Raw genomic sequence first — 23,628 nt, forward strand, 5'->3', positions numbered from 1 at the left:
CCATCAGTGACAGACTGGATTAAGAAAATGTGGCACATATATACCATGGAATACTATGCAGCCATAAAAAGGATGAGTTCGTGTCCTTTGTAGGGACATGGATGCAGCTGGAAACCATCATTCTCAGCAAACTATTGCAAGAACAGAAAACCAAATACCGCATGTTCTCACTCATAGGTGGGAATTGAACAGTGAGATCACTTGGACACAGGAAGGGGAGCATCACACACCGGGTCCTATTGTGGGGAGGGGGTGGGGGAAGGGATAGCATTAGGAGAGATACCTAATGTAAATGACGAGTTAATGGGTGCAGCACACCAACAAGGCACATGTATACATGTGTAACAAACCTGCACATGTACTTAAAGTATAATTTTAAAAAAAAATTGATGAATTTGACTTAATTAAAATTAACGTTTTTATGCTACAGAAGACACCGGGAAGAAACTAAAAAGAAGACTGCAGACTGGAAGAAAATATTTGCTAATCATGTGTGATAAAGGACTTGTATCCAAAACATGTAAAGAATTTTAAGTAAACAGTAAGGCGAACAACCCAACTTAAAAACAAGCAAAAGAACAGAATAGACACTTCATCTGAAAAGACATGAGAATGATTAATAGCCACATGTAAGCACAGTGAGCATCATTAATCATTAGGAAGATGCACATAAAAACACAATGAGATACCACAATGAGATTACATCCCCTGGAATGGCTGCAATAAAAAAGAAAATATATAGTGTCTAGGATGTGGAGAAACAGGAACTCTCATATATTGTTGGTAGGAATGTAAATTGTTAGCAGCCACTTTGGAAAATAGTTTGGCTATTTCTTTTAAAGTTAAACCAACTTACCATATGTAGTAAGGTTCTCCAGAGGGACAGAACGCATCAGGTATGTGTGTGTGTGTGTGTGTGTGTGCGCGCGCGCGCGCGTGCGTGTGTGTGTGAAGAAATTTATTTTAAGGAATTAATTGGCTCATGCAGTTGTGAAGTCTTGGTGTGTCTGATGGAGGAAAGCAGCAAAGGCTGGAGACTGAGGAAAGAGTTGCAGTTTGAGTCCAAATGCAGTCAGCTGGAAAACCAGGAAGAGCCAATGTTGCAGATGAAGTCTGAAGGGAGTCTGTTGGGGAATTCCCTTTTGCCCAGGAAGGTCAACCTTTTGTTCTATTCAGGCCATCAACTCATTAGATGAAGCCCCCCCATATAATGGAGGACCATCTGTTATACTCAAAGTCTAACAATCTAAATGCAAATCTTGTCCAAAATTACTCTCACAGAAATGTTGAGAATAATATTTGACCAAATATCTGAGTGCTGTGATCCAGCCAAATCGATGCATGATTTTTAATCATTGTGCCATATAAACTCAGCAATTCTACTTCTTGGAATCTGCCCAAGAGAAATGAAAACATATGTTCACACAAAGACTTGTATGTAATTGCTCTTGGCAACATTATTTATAATAGATATTAATAAAAACAAGAAAAAATCCAATGTCCATAACCTGGTAAATGGATAAACAAAATGAGGCATATCTACACATTGGAATACTATTCACCAATGAAAAAGGAAAATATTAATATATGCTGCAGCATGGATGAAACTAAAAAATATTGTGTTGAGTGAAAGGAACTAGACTCAGTAGACTACATATTATATGATTTCACTTATGAAATTTCTAGGAAAGGGAAACTGATTTAGTTAGCTAGGAGATTAGAGGGGAACTGGGGATAGGAGCAGGAATTGACTGCATATGTACTCAAGGGAATTGGGAGAGATCATGGAAAACTGGATTGTAGTGATGATTGCATCCATTTAGTCCATTTTGGTTTTCTATAAATGGACTAAAACTTCATTAAACTGTCCACTGTTCAATGGACAATGTTTAATTTTATGGTATATACATTGCACTTCAATCCATATCAAAATTATAAAAGTGGTACAAATGGAGTAAGGATGGGACACATATTACATCTTATAAAAGCTATATTTTGCTTGAGGTGGATCACAGATTTTGTTCTAAGTGCTCTAAGAAGACATTTCTCAAAATGAAATTTGTTTTCTATTCACAAGATCAAAATTTATCAATATTTTAGAAGCCTAATAATTATAATTCAAAGGAAAATATATCCTTTTTGTTACAGTGCAGTGTAATCAAGTCTGTCCTTAAACAATATCCTCATAGTAAATAACTGAAGACTCTCTTCTGAAGACTTGTTTCTTGAGCCCCCTTTCTGTACAATATGGTAGCCTAACATCGAAGGCACATTGATAAATACAGCCCTGTGGGGTGAATAGGGAGGAGATCAGCAAAAGTACAAGGCCAGGAATACTAGTCTTTGGTCGTATGACTCAGTCCCAAAAATGGAGCTACAAAAGACCTCGAGTAGCCAAAGCAACACTGGGAAAAAGAACAAAGCTGGAGTCATCACACTAGCTGACTTCAGATTATATTACAAAGCATTTCCAAACCTCAAGAATAGTATAAATATCCAGGCACAGGAAGGTCAAAGATCATGCAGCCTACCAAGACTGAATCATAAAAGAACACCTGAGTACAGCAATAATGAGTCACAAAATTGAATCAGTAATAAGAATTAGTCCATCAAAGAAAAGCCCAAACCCTGATGCTTTTCCTGCTGAACATTTAAAATAGAAATAATGCCAATTCTCCTCAAAATATTCCAAAGAATATTAACCATATTAACCAGTAGTAACCAAAACAGCATGGTACACATATAAAAACAGACACATAGGACAGTGGTACAGAATAGAGAACCCAGGAATCCATGTATTTACAGCCAGCTGATTTTTTGATGAACATGCTAACAACATACATTTGGGAAATGACATCCTCTGAAATAAATGGTGCTAGGAAAACTGGACATCCATGTGCAGAAACTAGATACCTGTTTCTTACCAACATCAATTCAAAATGGATAAAAGACAAACTATGAAACTATTAGAATAAAACACCGGAGAAACACTTCATGACACTCGTCTAGATAAGGTTTGTATGGGTAAGATTCAAAAGCACAGGCAAGGAAAGCAAAAATAGACAAATGGGATTACATCAAACTTAAAGCTCTGTACAGCAAAGAAAGCAAAAGAGTAAAGAGACAACCTATAGAATGGGAGAAAATATTAGCTAACTACACATCTGACAAGGGGTTAACATCCAGAATGTATAAGGAATCTAAACCACTCATTAGCAAAAAGCAAGCAAACAATTGGAATGCTAAAGTGGGATAAGATCTGAATAGATATTTCTCAAAAGAAGACATACAAATGGCAACAGGTATATGAAAAAATGTTCAACATCACTAATCAGGGAAACGCAAATCAAAACAGTAATGAGATTATCATCTTACCCTAGTTAGAATGGCTATTACTAAAGAGACAAAAAATAACAAATCTTGGCAAGGATGTGGAGAAGAGGGAACTCTTAATTTACACAGGTGGTGAGAATGTAAATTAGTACAGCCATAATAAAAAACAGCATGGTATTTTTTTTAAATATTAAAAACAGAACTGCCATATGATCTAACAGTTTCATTATACTGGGTGTATATCCAAAATAAGTGAAATCCGTATGTTGTTGAAGAGATATCTGCCCACCTGTGTTTATTGCAGCACTAGTTGCAATAGCCAAGATATGGAATCAACCTAAGTGTTTATTAGTGTGTGAATGGATAAATAAAATATGTCATATATACACAATGGGATACTATTCAGCCATAGAAAAGAATGAAATTCTGTCATTTGCAGCAAACATGGATGAACCCAGAGGTCATTATATTAAGTGAAATAAGCCAGGCATCTCATTTATATGTGGAATCTAGAAAAGTTTATCTCATAGAAGTAGAAAGTAGAATAGTGGTTACCACTGGCTGGGGAAGAGATAGGAGAGATGAAGAGAGGTTGGTCAACAGGTGCAAACCTACAGTCACATAGGAGGAATAAGTTCTGGTGTTCTATGGCACAGTAGGGTGACTGTAGTTAATAATAACATATATTTCAGAATACAAGAGAGGCTTTGAATGTTCTCATCAAAAAATGACAAGTATCAAAATACCACACTGTATTCCATAAATATATACAATTATTATGTGTCAAAAATAAAACTTTAAAAAGATACCAGTTTGGTCACACACATGTTTATGTAAACATAGTTTTTCATTTCACTAACTATTCCCTCTTTTATATTTCATCACTTATCTCACATTGGTATTTTTTATGTTGTGTTTGAAAATCACTGCTCTAGAGTACCATAAAGGGTCTTAATTTTGTATTTGTAATCCCACTCTTGCTTCAATCATGAGAAAGTGACTAAATAACTGTGTTAAATGAACTGAAGGAGAGCCTGAGCATGAATCCTTTGGCTTGATTATCTATGTACAATAGTTTAGTAAGACGAAAATGGTTGGTTATAATTGCAATGATTTAGTTGGAGTATATTGTGTTTGGAAAATTGTTTGTTTTATAATATCTCAGAGAAAATTGGCCTCTCAGAAATAATTTTACTGTATAATGAACTTTGCAAATTGCTTCTGCAAAATCACTAGGTTCAGGCTTCTGCTTTCAGTTAGGTTGTAGAAGGTGGTAGTGGGACACTGTGGCTTCTGGAACAACTAAAAGAAAAAACAAATTACAAAAATCAACGTTGTAATAATATGTTACTACCTAATAAAATGCCCCAATATTCAGTGGTGTGAAACAAGTCTCATTTAGCTCATGGGTCTATGGGTTGAAAATTCAGGCAGGTGCCAGCTTGGTGATTTTTGATTGCATGTCTCGTTGACTGAGATCATTGGGTGGTATTCTGCTCGTGGATGGAATGCTCTGGAGGATTCAAGGTACATATATACTGGGTGCCTGGGCAGAGGTGGAAGGCTAAGTCTACATGACCTTCTAGCATGGTAGTCTTAGCATAGTTAGACCTCTAATTATTGTGGCTTGGGGCTTCTAGAGAGAATTTTCCTGGAGATAGAAAGTGGACGCTGCCAGTGTCTTAAAGCCTAAAACTGAAAAATGGTACCATATCACTTCCACTATGTTCTGTTGGTCAAAGGAGTCACAGAGTCCTCTCAGTTTTAGTGAGAGAAGTCATAGGCATGACCTTTCAATGGAAGAAGTATCAAAACATTTGTGGCCATCTTTAATCTGCCATAGTCCACTATCCGGTCACAAATGATTCAGTCTCTTCCTGTGTTCCTTATATACTCACCCACTTCCAAGAATCCCAAAATTCCTTTCCAACTCTTCTTTACCCCGAATCTTAAAGTTCGAGAACTTGTTATTTCCAACAAGTATACTGCTCAGGAATCTCCTCAGGTATAGCTGAAGAGACACCTACCCAACAATACAATGAAGAAGCGGTCATAGAATAGCTGCAGTAAACATTTCCATCCACAAATAGGGAAACAGGAGACATATAGCTTCACTGGTCCATAGAAATTTTGATATCCTGATGTTAGTTCTTTTATTAGGCTATTCTTGCCTCCTGATAATGATTCTTCCTGGCTCCAGGTTTTGCTCTCTCAATTTAGAGTCATCCTTTTTCTGTAAGAAATAGTCATTTTTTGCAACTGAGTAGCCTTTTCAGCCTTTTTGCCTGGAGAAATTTGAGAGTCCAAAAGCCTGTTTTCATTTTGCACTATCTCTGTCCCTTTCAGCGCAAGCTGATGTAATATTTTTTAAAACTTTATGGGTTTCCTGTGTATCAAATTGTAGCCCACTCCATTAATCAGAGGCCCACCCACATTTATTTTAGAGAGGCATTTTTTTTCTTTCACACTGAGTCAAGGTATTTTGAAACAACACCCATAATATTCCTATGAACTTTTCTGTCTATTTAAGAGTCCAAAGTGCACATCATCAAGATTCTTGGAGGCCTTTTGCCTTAGAACAGAATCTAAGTGTCATACTCTTAAGATTCTTAGAACCAAACTAGATATGATTTCAGTTTTTCTGTCTCAATAAGGTGTTTTACAGCCATGCTGTAGAGATTTTTAATCCTGAAATCATGTTTTACTGGTAGTAGGCCCCAAGCCTTAATGGTAATTCTGTAACTCTGAAGCTTTTTCTTACTTTTCTCTCTAGAGATAATGGGGATGAGAAACTGTTTAGTTTTGAAAAGATCAAGTCCTGGTTCTTTAAAAATTTTCCTCCAAATTCTACTTGAAAATGAAACAGTTCTTTCATCAGTTTGTGTATGCATAACTTATAGGTAGCTAAAAGAGACCACCACTTTCAACCTTTTGCCTAGAAATCTTCTTAGCCAAGTGTACCACTTTATGGGGATATATTTTTTCTTTTTCTTTTTCTTTTTTTTTGAGACAGAGTCTCACATTGTTGCTTGGGCTGGAGTGCAGTGGTGCGATCTTGGCTCACTGCAACCTCCGCCTCCCGGGTTCAAGCGATTCTCCTGCCTCAGCCTTCTGAGTAGCTGGGATTACAGGTGCCTGCCACCACGCCCAGCTAATTTTTTGTATTTTCAGTACAGAAGGGGTTACACCATGTTGGCCAGGCTGGTCTCAAACTCCTGACCTTGTGATCCGCCCGCCTCGGCCTTCCAAAGTGCTGGGATTACGGGCGTGAGCCACCGCACCCAGCTTATTTTGTCTTTTCTATTTCATGTGAGGAACAGTGTTACTTCCCACTGCATAAGAAGAGTTATTCCTCTATCCTCCATAAGGTCTTCATTAATGTTGTTCAAACCTTCACTAACAGTCTTCTTAAGTCACTTGCAGCTTCTGCTCACCTCTGGTCCCAAAACCAATGCCACATATTTTAAGATTTTATTACAGAATTCCACTTCCCTTTACTAGATTCTGTTATGGTTCTCTAATTCTGTGTAAGAAATTACCTAAACACATCCCCTTAAGACAACAGCCATTTTATTGTACCTCACAATTTGTGGGCCAGAGAAAAGGGCAGGCTCAGCCGGTGGTTATTCTTCTTCATATAGCATCACCTGAGATCACTTGGTGGCCTTCAACTCGAGAATGAGCTCAGTGGGGTCTGGAGGATTGAAGACAGCTGTAATCACATTTCTGGCACTTTGGCAAAGATAACCCAAAACCTAGTTTTATCTGAGACTGTCAACCCGAGGACCTGCATATAGCTTCTCTACTATAACGGTCCTACAGTAGTTAGACTATGATGACAGTAGCACAAAAGACAGGAAGGAGGAAATAGATAAATTTTATTATGAAGTTTTTATATTTTGTATGTAAAGTGGTATAATATTTGAAGTTATGTTGTGGCAGGTTAAATGTGCATATTTTAAACATGAGAGCAATCACTAAAACTACAAAGATACAAGTATATTTATAATAGGCCAGTAGTGGAGATAAAATGGAAAACTAAAAAATATTCTATTTCAAATATGGCAGAAAAAAAGGGAAAAGGGAACAAGAACAGATTGGGACAAATAGAAAATAACAAGATAATTCATTCAAATCCAACCATATAAATAATTACATTAAGTTTAAATGATCTAAATATTCTAAAGACAGCAATCATCAGGCTGGATAAAGTAGCGAGACCTAACTATACTGTCTACAAAATATTCCCTTCAAATATATACAAAGCGGTTAAAAGTAAAATAATCAAAAGAGATACCATGCAGATACTAATTATTAAGAAAACTGGAGGGAGGTATATTAATAGCCAATAAAATAAACTTCAAAACATGAGATAATACTAGCAGTATTGAGAAATATTTCATAATGATGTAAGAATCAATTAATTAAAAAGACATAATTTTAAATGTCTATAAGCCTAATAATAACAGAGCCTTAAAATACTTGAAGCAAAAATGGACAGAACAGAAAAGAGAAATAGATAAATCTATTACAGTTAGTTATCTCAACACTTCTCTTTCTCACTTTTCTCTCAATTGATAGAACAAGTAGGCAGAATGTCAGTAAAAAAAAAAAAAAAGTCTGGAAGAGTACTAGGTGTAAAGTAGAAAAAATCAACATAACCAAAAGTTGTTTCTTTGAAAAGATTAACAAAAGTAATAAACCCCTACTGAGAAAAAAAAATGAAAGTTCAAATTAACAATATAAGAATAAACAGGAAACATTAATAGAGATCCAGGAAATATATAAGGGATAAGAAAATATTATGAACAATTTTATGTCAATACATTTGACAGTTTAATGAAATAAACAGATTCCTTGAAACAACTGTTTCTCCTCTTTAATATGACTAACTGCACTAACATTCTTATTCCATCTTCTCTTGAATTTGTTCCATTATTTAGCACTTTCCCTTGAAAAATACAACATAAAAATGACTCAAAAGAAGTAAAAAATCTCTGGGAGGCCGAGGTGGGCAGATCACGAGGTCAGGAGTTTGAGACCATCCTGGCTTACACGGTGAAACCTTGTCTCTACTAAAAATACAGAAAGTTAGCCGGGCATGGTGGCAGGCACCTGTAGTCCCAGCTACTTGGGAGGCTGAGGTAGGAGAATGGCATGAACCCAGGAGGCGGAGCTTGCAGTGAGCCAAGATCATGCCACTGCACTCCAACCTGGGCGACAGAAGTAAAAAATCTGAATACTGCTATATCTGTTAGAGGTATCGACTCCTTAATTAGAAATCTCCCCACCTCTAGTGGCATTCATCAACTAAATTGGGTCTCAGTATTAAGTCCTTGAGTGTGTCTAGAAATTTAAAACCACTGTAGCTGACGAGTTCTCCCCTCAACCCACCCCCCCTATAGTTTTCTTCATACTTTCCATTTTTTTACTTTACATCCCTGTTGTTGGAGTTTGAAGGGACCAATTAATTATATCACTTTTTTATTCTTTCTTTTGAACTCTTTAAGAAGTAGACTTAAGATGAGAATGAAAATGTCAGTTTTGTTTATGGAGAAACTACGTAAAAGAATACACCTAGCTTTGCATCTTGTCTTCCTACCCCTTCAAATTGGATAGACTTAACTTTTCCTGTAGTGTTTACTATGTAGATGACTGGACAATGTATTTGCATTTGGGCAAGCAAGTTCTGAGAGTCAGAGACTGATGACACATGTGGCCAGTCTTTTGCCCTTTCTCACCAAACAGATGTGTCAGAAAGAGGGAGAAAGGTTGGTGTTTTGTCACCTACAACTTAGGTGACGTCCTAGTCTTATTATGGTCCATTTTTCCAAGCAGTCATGCCTTCCCAGTTCAGATGGAAACCACAGTTAGTCCACTGCTGACTTACTTTCAGTTCCTTATGTTGTTTGGACCTTATGCTGTATTGTGAACAAGTTTTATAAGTTTGATCTTTTCTCATACCTGTTTTCCCTTCTCTTCCCTAGAAATTTAAACCTGGCATTGAAAGGCTGTAATTTTTTTTTTTTTTTTTTTTTTACCATCTCAAGAAAAAGCATGGCATTTAAAAAATCCTAGGTTTTAAAGGAGGCTTGATTTGTACCTTTGCTTACCAGTATCAATTCAGGGCTCGGCATGCCACCTTTGTTCATTAGTTCCTTTTCTTGTAACTCTTTCACTACCATCTCCCTTTTCTAATTCCTGTTACTGGTTGACTTCCAGGACAGTGCTCCAAATTCTTCAGTGGTGTCACCACCGGGCTTGAAAGTAATGTCAACCCATACCATGTGACTATAATCTGTTTCTCCAAATTCATATTTTTGAGTTTCTGATACTCAGAACTCACAGTGTTTTGCCAGCCAGAATTGTTTCAGTATCTTAAATACTGAAAGCCCCTCTTTTCTGTTTTCTTATTCTCTGGCAATTTTTTTCTTTTAAACTCTTAAATTCAAATATTTTTTTCTGTTCATATATTTTCTCTCCATCTCTTTTTCTCCATTCTCCTCCTCCCTTTCCCTCTTTCCCTCTGTCTCAATAGATGGTCTTGCGATTGGGTCTGAACTCCCTCAACTTTACTCCCTTACACACAAAATGTTTATATTCGTCACCCATCCTTTCCTCTATTTCTTTTTTTTTTTTTAATTTATTTATTATTATTATACTGTAAGTTGTAGGGTACATGTGCATAACGTGCAGGTTTGTTACATATGTATACTTGTGCCTTGTTGGTGTGCTGCACCCATCAACTCGTCATTTACATCAGGTATAACTCCCAATGCAATCCCTCCCCCCTTCCCCCTCCCCCCTCCCCATGATAGGCCCCGGTGTGTGATGTTCCCCTTCCTGAGTCCAAGTGATCTCATTGTTCAGTTCCCACCTATGAGTGAGAACATGCGGTGTTTGGTTTTCTGTTCTTGTGATAGTTTGCTAAGAATGATGGATTCCAGCTGCATCCATGTCCCTACAAAGGACACAAACTCATCCTTTTTTATGGCTGCATAGTATTCCATGGTGTATATGTGCCACATTTTCTTAATCCAATTTGTCACTGATGGACATTTGGGTTGATTCCAAGTCTTTGCTATTGTGAATAGTGCTGCAATAAACATACGTGTGCATGTGTCTTTATAGCAGCATAATTTATAATCCTTTGGGTATATACCCAGTAATGGGATGGCTGGGTCATATGGTACATCTAGTTCTAGATCCTTGAGGAATCGCCATACTGTTTTCCATAATGGTTGAACTAGTTTACAATCCCACCAACAGTGTAAAAGTGTTCCTATTTCTCCACATCCTCTCCAGCACCTGTTGTTTCCTGACTTTTTAATGATCGCCATTCTAACTGGTGTGAGATGGTATCTCATTCTGCACAGCAAAAGAAACTACCATCAGAGTGAACAGGCAACCTACAGAATGGGAGAAAATTTTTGCAATCTACTCATCTGACAAAGGGCTAATATCCAGAATCTACAAAGAACTCAAACACATTTACAAGAAAAAAACAAACAACCCCATCAAAAAGTGGGCAAAGGATATGAATAGACATTTCTCAAAAGAAGACATTCATACAGCCAACAGACACATGAAAAAATGCTCATCATCACTGGCCATCAGAGAAATGCAAATCAAAACCTTTCCTCTATTTCTAACCGTAGAGAAACAACTGTTTCTCCTCTTTAACATGATTAACTGCACTAAAGCTCTTGTTCCCATCTTCTCTTGAATTTGTTCCATTATCTTCCTGTTACTAGCATTAAAAATGGAAGAAAAAAAAAAACCACCAACGATGAAAACCTTGTTAAAGATTCAGCTTCACTTTCAAAGTATGCCAGACTTCTTAGAAGACTAAAATTTATTGATTAATTCCACTTTTTCTCCTTTAAAAAAATTTGCCAATTATTGGAAGTCTTTGTTTACTTCTCTTGCCTTTCTGAAACGTATTCCGAAGGTTCCCAGTGACTGGTAAGTTCTTCTCAGTTCTTCTGCCCTGAAGACAGGACTGGGCACGTTCTTCTTTTGCTCTTCTTTCGTGATTTCATTGATAGATATCCGTATTTTGTGGAAGGCCCTTTCTGAAATAAATAAACCTTTTAGGAGATGTGCAAACTGTTCTATTGACTTAGTGCAGTAAATAAGACTACACAGATGATTCTGAAATGATACCTCCTTAGAGAAAATTTGTGTAAGATTTTTATTATAAGTTGGAGCTCCGAAGTTCTAGGACAGGTTATCAGAAATGAAGCGAGTCATTGGATTGGTTGATTTCTTAAGTTCATGGTTGATGTAAACAATGCATGGTTCTGATCGGAAAGAAAGGTCTATTGTGGCCTAAGAATCCTACGTTTGTAACCGTATAACTGAATGTTGGTGATGGTTTCAGATCTCAGTCTTGCATAATTGTTTAGGTGGTCATTATGCTTCTCATTTTCAAGTATATCTTCAGAGAATTTTAAACTTTTTACTTTTATTGCAGTTACTCTGATTTCTTCTCATCTTGACTACTGTAGTAACAAAATGGATCTTACTGCTTTTTGAATTTTCTCATGGTAACTTACACTTGAAAACCAGAGCCATCTTTTACAATACAAATTTGAATGTGTTTTCTGCCAAACACCCTTGATGTCTCTTTATATATAAATAAAGCCCCATGTACTGACTCTAGCATGCAGCTTCTTACAATATAATCTCAGCCCCAAATCCCAGTCCTTATAGATCTCCCTCCCCATTTCCCTCTTTCTGTTTGTATTCAGTCCATAAGTCAGAGCCTTCCCACATTTTCCTTATAGTAATTAACGTACTCCAAAATCCCACAGTGCCTTGTGTCACTTGTAGCACTTACTACATCTACCTCAATATAGAGTTTTTCGTGTTTGCCTCTTATGGCGGTTTGTATTTCTTAAGGACAAGAACTGTCTCTTATTCAACTTCATGGCTCCCTGTTCCCTATGATACTGAGTAGGGCACAAATGCCAGCTAAATTTTAAATAATTCAGTTTAAATCAGGGTTAAATATCTAATAATATGTTTTGTAAAATTTTTAGGAGGTTGACATAAAAATAAGTGAAGACAATATATCTCCTATTTTAGAAGTCTTTGAGCACAGCTTGAGATTTTTATTTTAGATTCTCAAATTATACATGGTATCAGAACTGTAAATTTTATAGAACTTCATATAACTCTTTTATGGTCTTTCAGGTGCAATCATCTGATTGGCTTCTATAAGGTACCTAGAAATTCTTTTTAATTTTGTTACTTCCACTGCATTTGTTTTCAGATAGAAATGAATGCCATTTCCCATCCAGTACTGAAGTGTTAAAGTTAGAAGACATTTGCTAAGTCAAATCACTTCAGGTAAGTCTGCTTACATCTAGCTTGGTACCAGCTTAAGGTTTATTTAAAATGCAAAGAATTAAGTTCACTAACTTGGACATCTCAACTCTCAAATTTCTCAGCATATCTTCTAGTCACCTGGTATGTTGAATCACTGGTCTTGGGAAATAGTGGGAAAATGATTTCTTACTAAATTTCACATGTTTATAAAAATAAAATGTTCTGGCCAGGCGTGGTGGCTCACGCCTGTAATCCCAGCACTTTGGGAGGCCGAGGTGGGTGGATCACCTGAGGTCAGGAGTTCGAGACCAGCCTGACCAACAAGGTGAAACCCTATCCCTACTAAAACTACAAAAATTAGCTGGGCATGGTGGCAGACATCTGTAGTCTCAGCTACTCTGGAGGCTGAAACAGGAGAATTGCTTCAGCCCTAGAGGCCGAGGTTGCAATGAGCTGAGATCATACCACTGTACTCCAGCCTGGGCAACAGAGTGAGACTCCATATCAAAAAAATAAAATAAAATAAATTGTTCAGTTTTAAACTCATGGTGTTGTTTGTCTAAATGAGACTAACACATTAAAATCATCCTTGTATTTGTATCAAGTCTAGTTGAAAAGTCCTAAGTGCTAAACAATGCTTTTGTATTGTAGCTTTTATATATATATATATATATATATATATATATATTTAGTTTTTTAAGTCTTTATGCAACTTTTCTAAATTATTTATATGTTCTTATTTAAAGAAGTACTTTGTTAATTAACTAGCACTTGAACCTTAAATGTTTATTAACTATTTGTGTAAAAAAATCTTTGAAAGTTCATCTTAATCACCCTCAACTCTTACAGTGATCTCCTAATAATCTTTCTGTATTCATTCTGTCTTCCCCTGTCCTGTGTTCATTGTTAGATAAACCTGCATATAGAACCACTTTTAGTAATTTTAAAATGCTTTAATGGCTTCCAACTCCCTCTTGGATGGAATCTGTGTTCCTTTGCCTGGCATTCAAAGCCCCCCACCAAGGTCCTAAAAACATACCCCACTTGAGCCAACTGGGCTTTTCCTGTACTCTGAAGTCTCCTTGTTCTTCATGCATCTGTCTTGACTTGTACTGGCCTTCCTGCCTGTGACGTCCCCTGCTGCCCTGACACTGTTTCCTCTGCACATTGAAACCCTGTGCAAGCCTCTCTGTGACATGTTCCCTGATTACTCCAGCTAGAAGCACTAGTTCTTTCTCTCTCTGCCAGTGTCATCTGATGTTTTGTTTGTGTCACTATTGTGGCATATTTTACCGTGCAGCTTTATTGTTTGTGTTTATGTTTGTCTTATCTCCCACCATACATTGTAAGAACTATAAAATCAAAGATCTTGTCTGATTTTTGTCTCCTACAGCTTTCACCATAGCCTTTAATAATGCTTAGTAAATATTTATGTAATAAGAGTGTGCTTGGCTTTTTCTCTCATCATTTCCTTTGTCTTTCATCCATATAAATGCATATGTTCCATATTCTTGGCAACCATTCTTGTTCTGCACTCCTAGTTGCCATCTTACCCTAGGAAAATACTGACCCTAGTGCAGTTAACAAGATACAGTCAGTTCCTGACCAAAGAAATACACTGTATTCTAAAAGTTCATGTCTAGTTCTGTTGTTTGGAATGCAGAATGCGTTTTTCCACAAAAACAATGTTATAAATAGTGGTTAGGTTCTCAGCCAGCCCTCCCAAGACTATTTAACTCACAAGTACCAGCACTCCTTTCACTATGGGCAGCCATGGTGTACAATGCTGTTTTGTGGAGAGATTGTAGCTCTGGATATGGAAATATATCTCCCATGCTCTAGGAACAGGATAGAAAGTTTCTGGGCAGGTTGAACAGTAGGAGAGTCTGAGCTGGGGCTCTGACAGTGTTGGCTACTCTACCATCAGAAGCTTCTTGGTTTTCAGTATTTACAGGAGAGACTTTTACCTATAGATTGCTGTTACTCTCATGTCACCTAAATGGAGGGCAAAGGGACACTTGCTCTTCTGATCTTTCCCACAGTTGATTAGGATGGTAAATGGGGTTTTCTCTATCCTTTCACATGAGTGGGTTGTTTGTAAGTCAGGTATTGACAGATCAGGGACTATTTTACTGCTTCCTCCTTTTGGATGTGATACAAACTTACGGGAATTGAATATATAAACATAGAAAATACTTCTATCTGTAGGAAAAAAACACATTTACAGGTATCACCCCTGTATTTGACATCACATCAGTTTTTGTGGACAAGTGATTCTCATTTACATAAGCATAATAATGCTTCTGGTAAGAAAAACGTCAGTATGTACATAAACAACCCTCAAGGTTGACGGTTAAGGTTGTCAGGCTGTAAGAAAAAACACTTCATAAATTTCAGATAATTTAATTTATTCAGTCATAAGTATTGAGCACATGAGTGTCTACTTTACGCTTAATACTGTGGTCAATGCTAGGGGCTAGGAAGTGGGAACAAAAGATGTTATATAAAGTTTGCCTTCAGGCTGGCGCAGTGGCTCATGCCTCTAATCCCAGCACTTTGGGAGGCCGAGGTGGGCGGATCACGAGGTCAGGAGATCGAGACCATCCTGGCTAACACGGTGAAGCCCCATCTCTACTAAAATTACAAAAAATTAGCCTGGCATGGTGGCAGGCACCTGTAGTCCCAGCTACTCAGGAGGCTGAGGCATGAGAATCACTTGAACCTGGGAGGTGGAGGTTGCACTGAGCCAAGATCTCACCGCTGCACTCCAGCCTGGCAACAGAGTGAGACTCTAGCTCAAAAAAATAAATAAATAAAGTTTGCCTTCCCTGGGAAGTCTGAAATATAGAGAGCATAATATTAAACATTCACATTGAAAACAATATGTGATTAATTGACATAAAATGCTTCATAAACATAAAAAATGCCTTTTGGATTCTCAGAATGGAAATATTATATCCCCATGGTTGTAAGGATACTGGTGGGATTTCACTTAGTTTTAGAAGAATAGTACTAAAGCTAGGCCGGGCATGGTGGCTCAAGCCTGTAATCCCAGCACTTTGGGAGGCTGAGGCGGGCGGATCACCTGAGGTCAGGAGTTTGAGACCAGCCTGACCAATATAATGAAACCCCATCTCTACTAAAAATACAAAAATTAGCCAGGCATGGTGGCATGCTCCTGTAATCCCAGCTACTCAGGAGGCTGAGACAGGAGAATCACTTGAATCCAGGAGGCAGAGGTTACAGTGAGCCGAGATTGCACCATTGCACTCCAGCCTGGGCAACAAGAGTGAAACTCCATCTCAAAAAAAAAAAAGAAACAGCTAGAGAGGAAATGATATTCCAGGTTGGATTAACAGCATGAATAGAGGACTGGCAACACAAGCAAACAAAGCATTACTGAGTGGAGCAAAAGGGTTAATTCATGTTGGCTGAAACAATGGGAGGGCAGTGGGGAATTAGACCACTGGTTCAATCCTGGCAGTAGGTAAGAGTCATCCATAGATATTTTTAAAGATATTAACTCCCCAGATCTTAGCCCAGAACTAGTAAATAGAGTTTCAGGGTGTGGGACATAAGCCTGTTTATTTTTTAAAGCTCCCCTCATGGTTCTGATGTTCATCCACGGTTGAAAATCCTTGAATTAGAAGAATGGGCCAAACTTAGGAATACCATGAATGCCCGCCTGAGGAGTTGAGCCTCTGTCCCTCAAGCAGTGGGAAGACTGCAGAAGTTTCTGAGATGGGTGACAGGATCAGATTGGTGTTTGCCGAGATAAATGATTTGTCAGCTACATGTGAATGGAAGAGAAGTAAGAAACAGCTTGAATTAGAGCAGTGGTAGTGGTAATAAAGAGAAGAGCCACCTTTTTAAGTGTAGTTAGATGTGTGGGAGCTGGTGATGTCAGCCTTGACCTCAGCATGATCTGTTTTATAAACTGATTATACAACTTCATCCTCATTAATTTGATCTCTTTACTTACTCGGCCTGGCAACTTAAATAGTAATTTCAGCGAGTTTGCATTTAATGGAAGAAGACCATTGTCTACTCATGTACCCGTCTAACTCATAATAGTAAGTGAAGTTATGTGTATGAGGAATATGACCTTTAACATAATCATTATAAAGCATTTAATAACCTCCCACATATGCAATAACACAACCCCAGTCCTGCATGATTGTGCCAAGAGGCAGAATCACATGTATAAAGTAGTTATTAGCACGCAGTTCCCTGGCATTAAGTTGAAATTTGAAGAAATGTTCTAAATCATGTTATGTATTTTAATATTTTTAGCATTAAATTTGATAATTGCATAATTTTCTGATGTTAGACCCAAGCATGCCTCCGGACTATAGCACCTTTTCTTAGTCTGAGTTTATGCTTCTCTTCGGCAAGGAGTGCAGCTCCTCACCCCACATTTGGGCCCATCCCCTGCTGATGTCAATCCATGAGCACCCCTGCCCTAGCCTCATCCAAAGGGATAACTGGGCCAGCAGAGAGGAGTTGTAAAGGAGTCAGAATTTCTCTTGTGGCACAGACACACAAAGGATCTTGGTGGCTCTTTTGCTTCTGGCCCAAGAGGAACATGATAGCTGCTAAGGTATACATACTGAGGAGTCCCAAGTCTCACCACAGTTCATATCTCTTTGATGTGTTTAAATTTTTTTTATGTTTGGAGGCAATGAACCACATCAATTCGAGAGCAGAGAATACGTTCAAAGCATAAAGTTTTGACATGACCTGCCTCCTTTTAAAAAAAGCTCAACATCATAACTTTTAAAAACAATGACTTTCTTGCCAATTCTTTAATAGTACACATGTGACAACAGTTTCTACCATGGTCTTTGTCCATGACAATGCATTTATTGTTGTTTTATCAGTATCTCCACATTCTGTGAGTTACATTTTGTTTTTTTTTTAAGATGAAATCTTGCTCTTGTTCCCCAGGCTGGGGTGCGATGGCATGATCTCGGCTCACTGCAACTTCCACCTCCTGGGTTCAAGTGATTCTCCTGCCCCAGCCTCTCGAGTAGCTGGGATTACAGGCGCCTGCCACCACGCCCAGCTAATTTTTGTATTTTTAGTAGAGACGGGGTTTCACCATGTGGGCCAGGCTGTTCTTGAACTCCTGACCTCAGGTGATCCACCCGCCTCGGCCTCCCAAATTTCTGGGATTATAGACGTGAGCCACCACGCCCGGCCGAGTTGCATTTCTAATAGCTATTTAGAGTTCTGCTAATCACCCAATTGTTTAACCAGAGAGTGGGTGGTTTACTTAGATTTGAGGGATTCTGTAGTAGAGAGGGAGGAAGAAGGGGGTAATATTTATCAAGTGCCCACTCTGCCATGTTCTTTACATGTGTTTTTCCACTTTAACTCCATTTTACAAATGAGCAAATGGGGCTTTAGAGATTTAAAAAAAATTATCCGAAGTCAAAAGTCGAGTTGGCTATAGAAATTGGATTTGATTACAGGTCTGGCTGTCTGACTGTCTAATCATCCTGGTCTTATAAATCTTCATGGCTTTTATGTGTGGGGTAAGATCAGTGAACTCAGAATTAGGAGGTTTGAGTACAGGCTTCACCTCTTCTATAGTTTGGATGTTTGTCCCTCTGATATGGTTTGGCTGTGTCCCCACCCAAATCTCATCTTGAATTGTAATCCTCATAATTTCCACATGTCTGAGGAGAGACCTGGTGGGAGGTGATTGGATCATGGGGGCAGTTCCCCCATGCTGTTCTCATGATAGTGAGTGAGTTCTCACAAGATCTGATGGTTTTATAAGGGGCTCTCCTCTCCTCGCTCCTCATGCTTTTTCTTGCTTGCCACCATGTAAGATGTGCCTGCTTCCTTTTGCCATGATCGTAAGTTTCCTGAGGCCTCTCTAGCCATGTGGAAGTGTGAATCAATTAAACCGTTTTTCCTTATGACTTAACCAGTCTCTGGTATTTCTTTATAGAGATGTGAGAACAGACTAATACACTTTCCAAATGTCATGTTAAAATTTGATCCCCATGTTTGAGGTGAGACCTAATGGGAGGTGTTTGAGTCATGGGGGCGGATCCCTCATGAATGTCTTGGTGCCCTCCTTGCTCTGTTAGTTTCCACCAAGAGCTATTAAAAAGAACCTGGCACTTCCTCCCCTCTTGCTTCCTCTCTTGCTATGTGATCTCTGCACTTGTGGCTCTCCTTTGCCTCCGGCCATTAGTGGAAACAGCCTGAGGCCCTCACCAGAAGCCAAACGAATGCTGGAACTGTATGCCTCCTGTATAGCCTGCAGAACCATGAGCCAAAGAAGCCCTTTTTTCTTTATAAATCACCCAGCCTGACATATTTATAGCAACACTAAATGGACTGAGGCAACCTTGTCACTAACAACCTTGAACAAGTTATTTAACATCGCTGAGCTTGAGTTTCCTCATATGTAATATGGAGATAAAACCTGCTTTACCAACCATTTGGGGTTGTGGTGAGAATGATAAGCTAGGGAGTTTCCAAATGATTTCATAGGTATAAAAACCAATAGAAATTTCAGAGATGTTTAATTCAAGCAAAACACAACAACATTGAAGCAAAACACAACAAAAGCAATAAAGATTAAATGAGATGATTTGGACATGTTTTATGGTATTTTACTTCTTAGCGTTGCTCTACAAACGTACTAAAAATAATGTTGGTCAGATTTGTAAGTTCTAGACACTGTGGTGTTCCAAGCTGTCTCACTGTGCATTTAATACCTCACTGTAGTAGAGAGTGTCTTGGCAACATATCAAGTACCTGTTTTCACTTGCCAGAAGCAATCATTAGTTTCTATACCATAGCAAATAGGTCTGAACTCTGGTAGATACTGAATAAATGTTTATAGCCAATGAGGCTACTAACTAGCGATATGGCTTATTGGACTAGAGTTGATATTAACATTCTCAGAACAATTTTTCTTACATTTTTGAAGTTTTAGAACAAACCTGAGGAATAAAGACATTTTGTAAAACTTTTCACAAAACTGCTTTTCAAAGATGTTTGCAAGTTTCTGAACAACTTTTATAGGTTACAATATGGTGAATACTGAAAGACAGTTATGAGCTATTAATATCAACTTACAAATCCTTCAAGTATGTATATACAAGAGGTAAGAAGTTTGGGGAACTCAATAAATTGTAAGGATAGGGCTGTGAATGAAGTGACAGTGAGCCTGAGAAATATTAAAGTCATGTCCTAGCCTTACACAAAACCTTTACCCAGTTAAAGCTGTAAGTCTTTTTCTACATGGGACACCAACTGACGAGTAGAGGAGCGGTATCAGACTTCAGATACACACATGCAGATCAAGGAGAGCACACCCATTTGGTCTTGGATTCCTGAGTGTGTGCAACTCTTCTGCATCTGCCAACTCAGTATATCCCAAAGAGGGTTCCCCTGTCCTCAAGTACTGATTTCAGCATGGCTCCCAGTGCCCACACTGTGCCTGCTTTCTGCATCTGGTAGATGGAAAGCTGCAGTTGGGGCCAGGTCAAGTGAAGTGCAAGGGGCAGTAGACATGGAAAGCAAAGAAAACATACAACAGAGATTGCAAAAATCTGGACCTCTTGACAAGTTTGGTTCATAAATGTGTTTTGCGTAGCCTGCATAGCATGCATAATGTTTTTTATTTTATTTATTATTAATTTTACAGACAGGGTCTCACTCCATCACCCAGGCTGAAGTACAGTGGCCTTATCATAATTCACTGTAGCCTTGAACTGCTAGGCTCAAGCCACGCTCCCACCTCAGCCTCCTGAGTTACTGGAATTACAGGTGCAAGTCATGATGCCTGGCTCTTTTGTTTTTAAAGCATAAATAGCTTGTTAACAGGTATTATTTTAACTAGTAACTGATATAATTTGTTGTTAACTAATTTAATGCACAAATCCAGATTTCTGCATTCTCTTGGAAACTGGCAACTTTGATCCTGCTCTTGCATGTGGCAGTAACCAGCTAGAGCTAAGTAGAAGCTGCCTCTATTAGATGGGAGGCTGTGCTTTTACATTATAGGTTGTAACCTATAACACACCTGGCTGTTGTTTTTCTTTAAACAGAATTTAGAGGAAAGTTTAAATGTTACTCATACCACCATCTGTGTTAAAATTGGAAATAGCAAGTTGATTGGATGACATATTTTAATGCAAGTGAGAGATGGTATTAATTTTCTAGGACTGCATAAGCAAGTACTACAAACTGGATGGCTTTAAATGACAGCACTTTATTCTCTTACAGTTCTAAAGGCTAGAAATCTAAAGTCAAAGTGTTGGCAGGACCATGTTCCCTCAGAGGCTCATGGGGAAGATTCTGCCTTGCCTCTTCTGGCTTCTGGTAACCCCAGGCATTCCTTGCCTTGTGGTAGCATAATGCCAATTTGATTCCATCTTCTCATGGCTGTCTTCCCTCTGTGTGTGTCTATATCCAAATTTTCCTCCTCTTGTAAGGATACCAGTACATTGGATTAGGGCACACCCTAATCTGGTATGAACTCATTTTAACCTGATTATATCTGCAAAGACCCTATTTCCAAATAAGGTCATATTCACAAATACTGGGGGTTGGGACTTCAACATACCATTTTGGGGTACATAATTCAACCCATAACTGATGGCATATTTCTTTGTAGAGTACAGAGTAATGGTTAAGGGCAGGGTGCCTTGAGGCAGAGTGCCTACATTCAAATTCACAACTTATTTGCTATGTGATCTTGGGTAAGCTGATTACCCAATACCTCAGTGCTCTCATCTATACATGGGATAGTGGCACAATCCTGTAAGGTTATTATAGAATTGCAGTAAGGACAAAATAAGTTAACATATATAAAGCACTTATTACATTGCCTGGCACATACTATATGCTCAATAAACTGAACTGTGGTTATTATTAGCTCTTACTCATATATAATTTAAATGTATGCAAGGAGTACCAGTGCCAAAAACTATTATTTAAGATAGCATTATGAAACAAACCATGGAAAAACCAGGGATAGTAGGTAGAATTGTTGCATGAAAAAATAAAGAGAGACTAGAATTTTAATAAGTTTTTTTTTTTTTTTTTAATGCATGCAACTGTAATACTTTAAAAATGTTAGCATGCTCACTCTTTTAGATTACCTGCCTGGCCCTTATATGCACTTGAAGCTAACTGAAGACCCGAAGAACTTCAAACCCAGAAGCTTAGATATTACCTGTTGGGTTGTTGAGCACAATGGCCTGTAGATAATAGGGAAGTTACTCCAGGGACAGTGTCCAAGGAACACTGACTTCTAAAGAAACCTTCCTACATATGTCCTTGGGAGCACGTTATTACCGTCTACCTTCTCCTTATAAATCTTTAGATTAAAATTATCCTGGTCCCGAGTCTCTGGGTCAGAGATTGAGACTGAATAATTCTTTGAATTTAAATTATACATTTCCTCCCAAGGGAACAAATATTTTAAGGTATATTATTTCATTTTTCCACATAGACTTTACATAAAATAATTCTACAACTTGATCTTTATTAAGAATCTGAGACCTCTGATAGAGAAGGTATAAAAATTGGCAAGAATGTTTGAAGTACCTGGAAGAAAACTGTTCAGTAGGTTAGTGACTATTGGATTTTTAGTACTATAAAATATACATACACTTCATTCTCAAAGATACTGCTACCTTGAAGACATGAATATTTAACTAAAGTCAAAGTATTTGACCTAAATGGTGAAAGGGACACATGTGCGAACTTTATTTCTGATTTGCGATTTTGTTTGAATAAAAAAAGTTAGGGTGTTTAATTTGGGGCAAAGAAGTGTTATTTCTGTTGTTCAAGTATTAGTGATTGGAACATTTAGATTCAATGATGTGTTCATCAGGACTGCTTCAGTTGCAAAGGAAAGAAAGCCAGCTCAAACTAGTTTGTGAAAATAAAAGAAACTTGATTGTTTCTGTAACTATGGTTTCCGGAGGTACATCTGGCTTCAGGCATGGTTTCAGCCAGGAACTCAGATGATCTCATTTGGACTCCTTTTCTTCTGCTGGTTTCTTTATTTGTCATTTTTCAGACAGGCATGGTCAGTAAGATGACCACTAGCAGCTCAAGATGATTGTCCATCTAGTTTAGCAATCTCAACAGAAAGAGAACCTGTCACACCAAATGTCTAGCTGCCTGCCTCAGAGAAGATGTGGATTGACTCTCTTTGATCTCATGTGTCACTGTGGCCTGGGAATGGGGTATACTGGTGGGCCAGCCTTGGTATGTTTTCCCAGTGCTCCAGTAGAGGGGCATAGCCCAGTGAGTGCAGGCCCCATGAGGGTCTCATGGAGTAGGAGAGGCTTTCTCCAAAAGAACCAGAAGAGAAATGGGAATGTGTGCTTAGCAGACCAAAAGTGTCATGACTTCAAACCATTAAAAATGGTACATGAAGTCATTCAGATTGCAGTTTCTGGTTTTAAGAAAGAACTATCTGCTTTTTTTTTTTTTTTTTTTTTTTTTTTTTTTTAAGTCTCTGTCTGTCACCAGGCTGGAGTGCAGTGGCATGATCGTGACTTACTACAGCCTCTGCCTCCTGGATTCAAGCGATTTCCCTGCCTCAGCCTCCTGAGTAACTGGGACTATAGGTGCTTGCCACCATGCCTGGCTAATTTTTTTTTTTTTTTTTTTAGTAGAGATGGGGTTTCACCATATTGGTCAGGATGGTCTTGATCTCCCAACCTTGTGATCTGCCCACCTTGGCCTCCCAAAGTGCTGGGATTACAGGCATAAACCACCGCATCCAGCCACCATCTGCTTTCTTCTATTAAAATCTTAGCATAAAACAAAGGAAATAGAAACAAAAATTCCAACTCTTTTTGTCAGAGGTAGGTCTCATCAGTTACCTTAAACCATAAAATCTGAAACAGAAAGTATATGATACCATCACTTAGTACCAGAAGGGAAAAACCAAAGCACCTGCAGAGGAGATGACAG

At 38.2% G+C, this 23,628-nt stretch overlaps 1 protein-coding gene across 9 annotated transcripts in view; it reads left to right on the forward strand.

The window, feature by feature from the left end:
* The window catches only part of ZNF438 (zinc finger protein 438), a 177,639-nt gene that overhangs the window by 70,683 nt on the left and 83,328 nt on the right, over positions 1–23,628 (forward strand). For 7 of the 9 annotated variants that reach the window (XM_025397921.1, XM_025397923.1, XM_025397919.1 and 4 more), the window contains one exon: positions 12,611–12,687. The exons of the other annotated variants lie outside the window; for them this stretch is intronic. The gene's annotated coding sequence lies outside the window, so the exon portion shown is untranslated. The remainder of the gene's footprint in view (positions 1–12,610; positions 12,688–23,628) is intronic. 9 annotated transcript variants of the gene reach the window in all.

This window comes from Theropithecus gelada, chromosome 9 (assembly GCF_003255815.1).
Source record: "Theropithecus gelada isolate Dixy chromosome 9, Tgel_1.0, whole genome shotgun sequence".
NCBI classification, from domain to species: domain Eukaryota; kingdom Metazoa; phylum Chordata; class Mammalia; order Primates; family Cercopithecidae; genus Theropithecus; species Theropithecus gelada.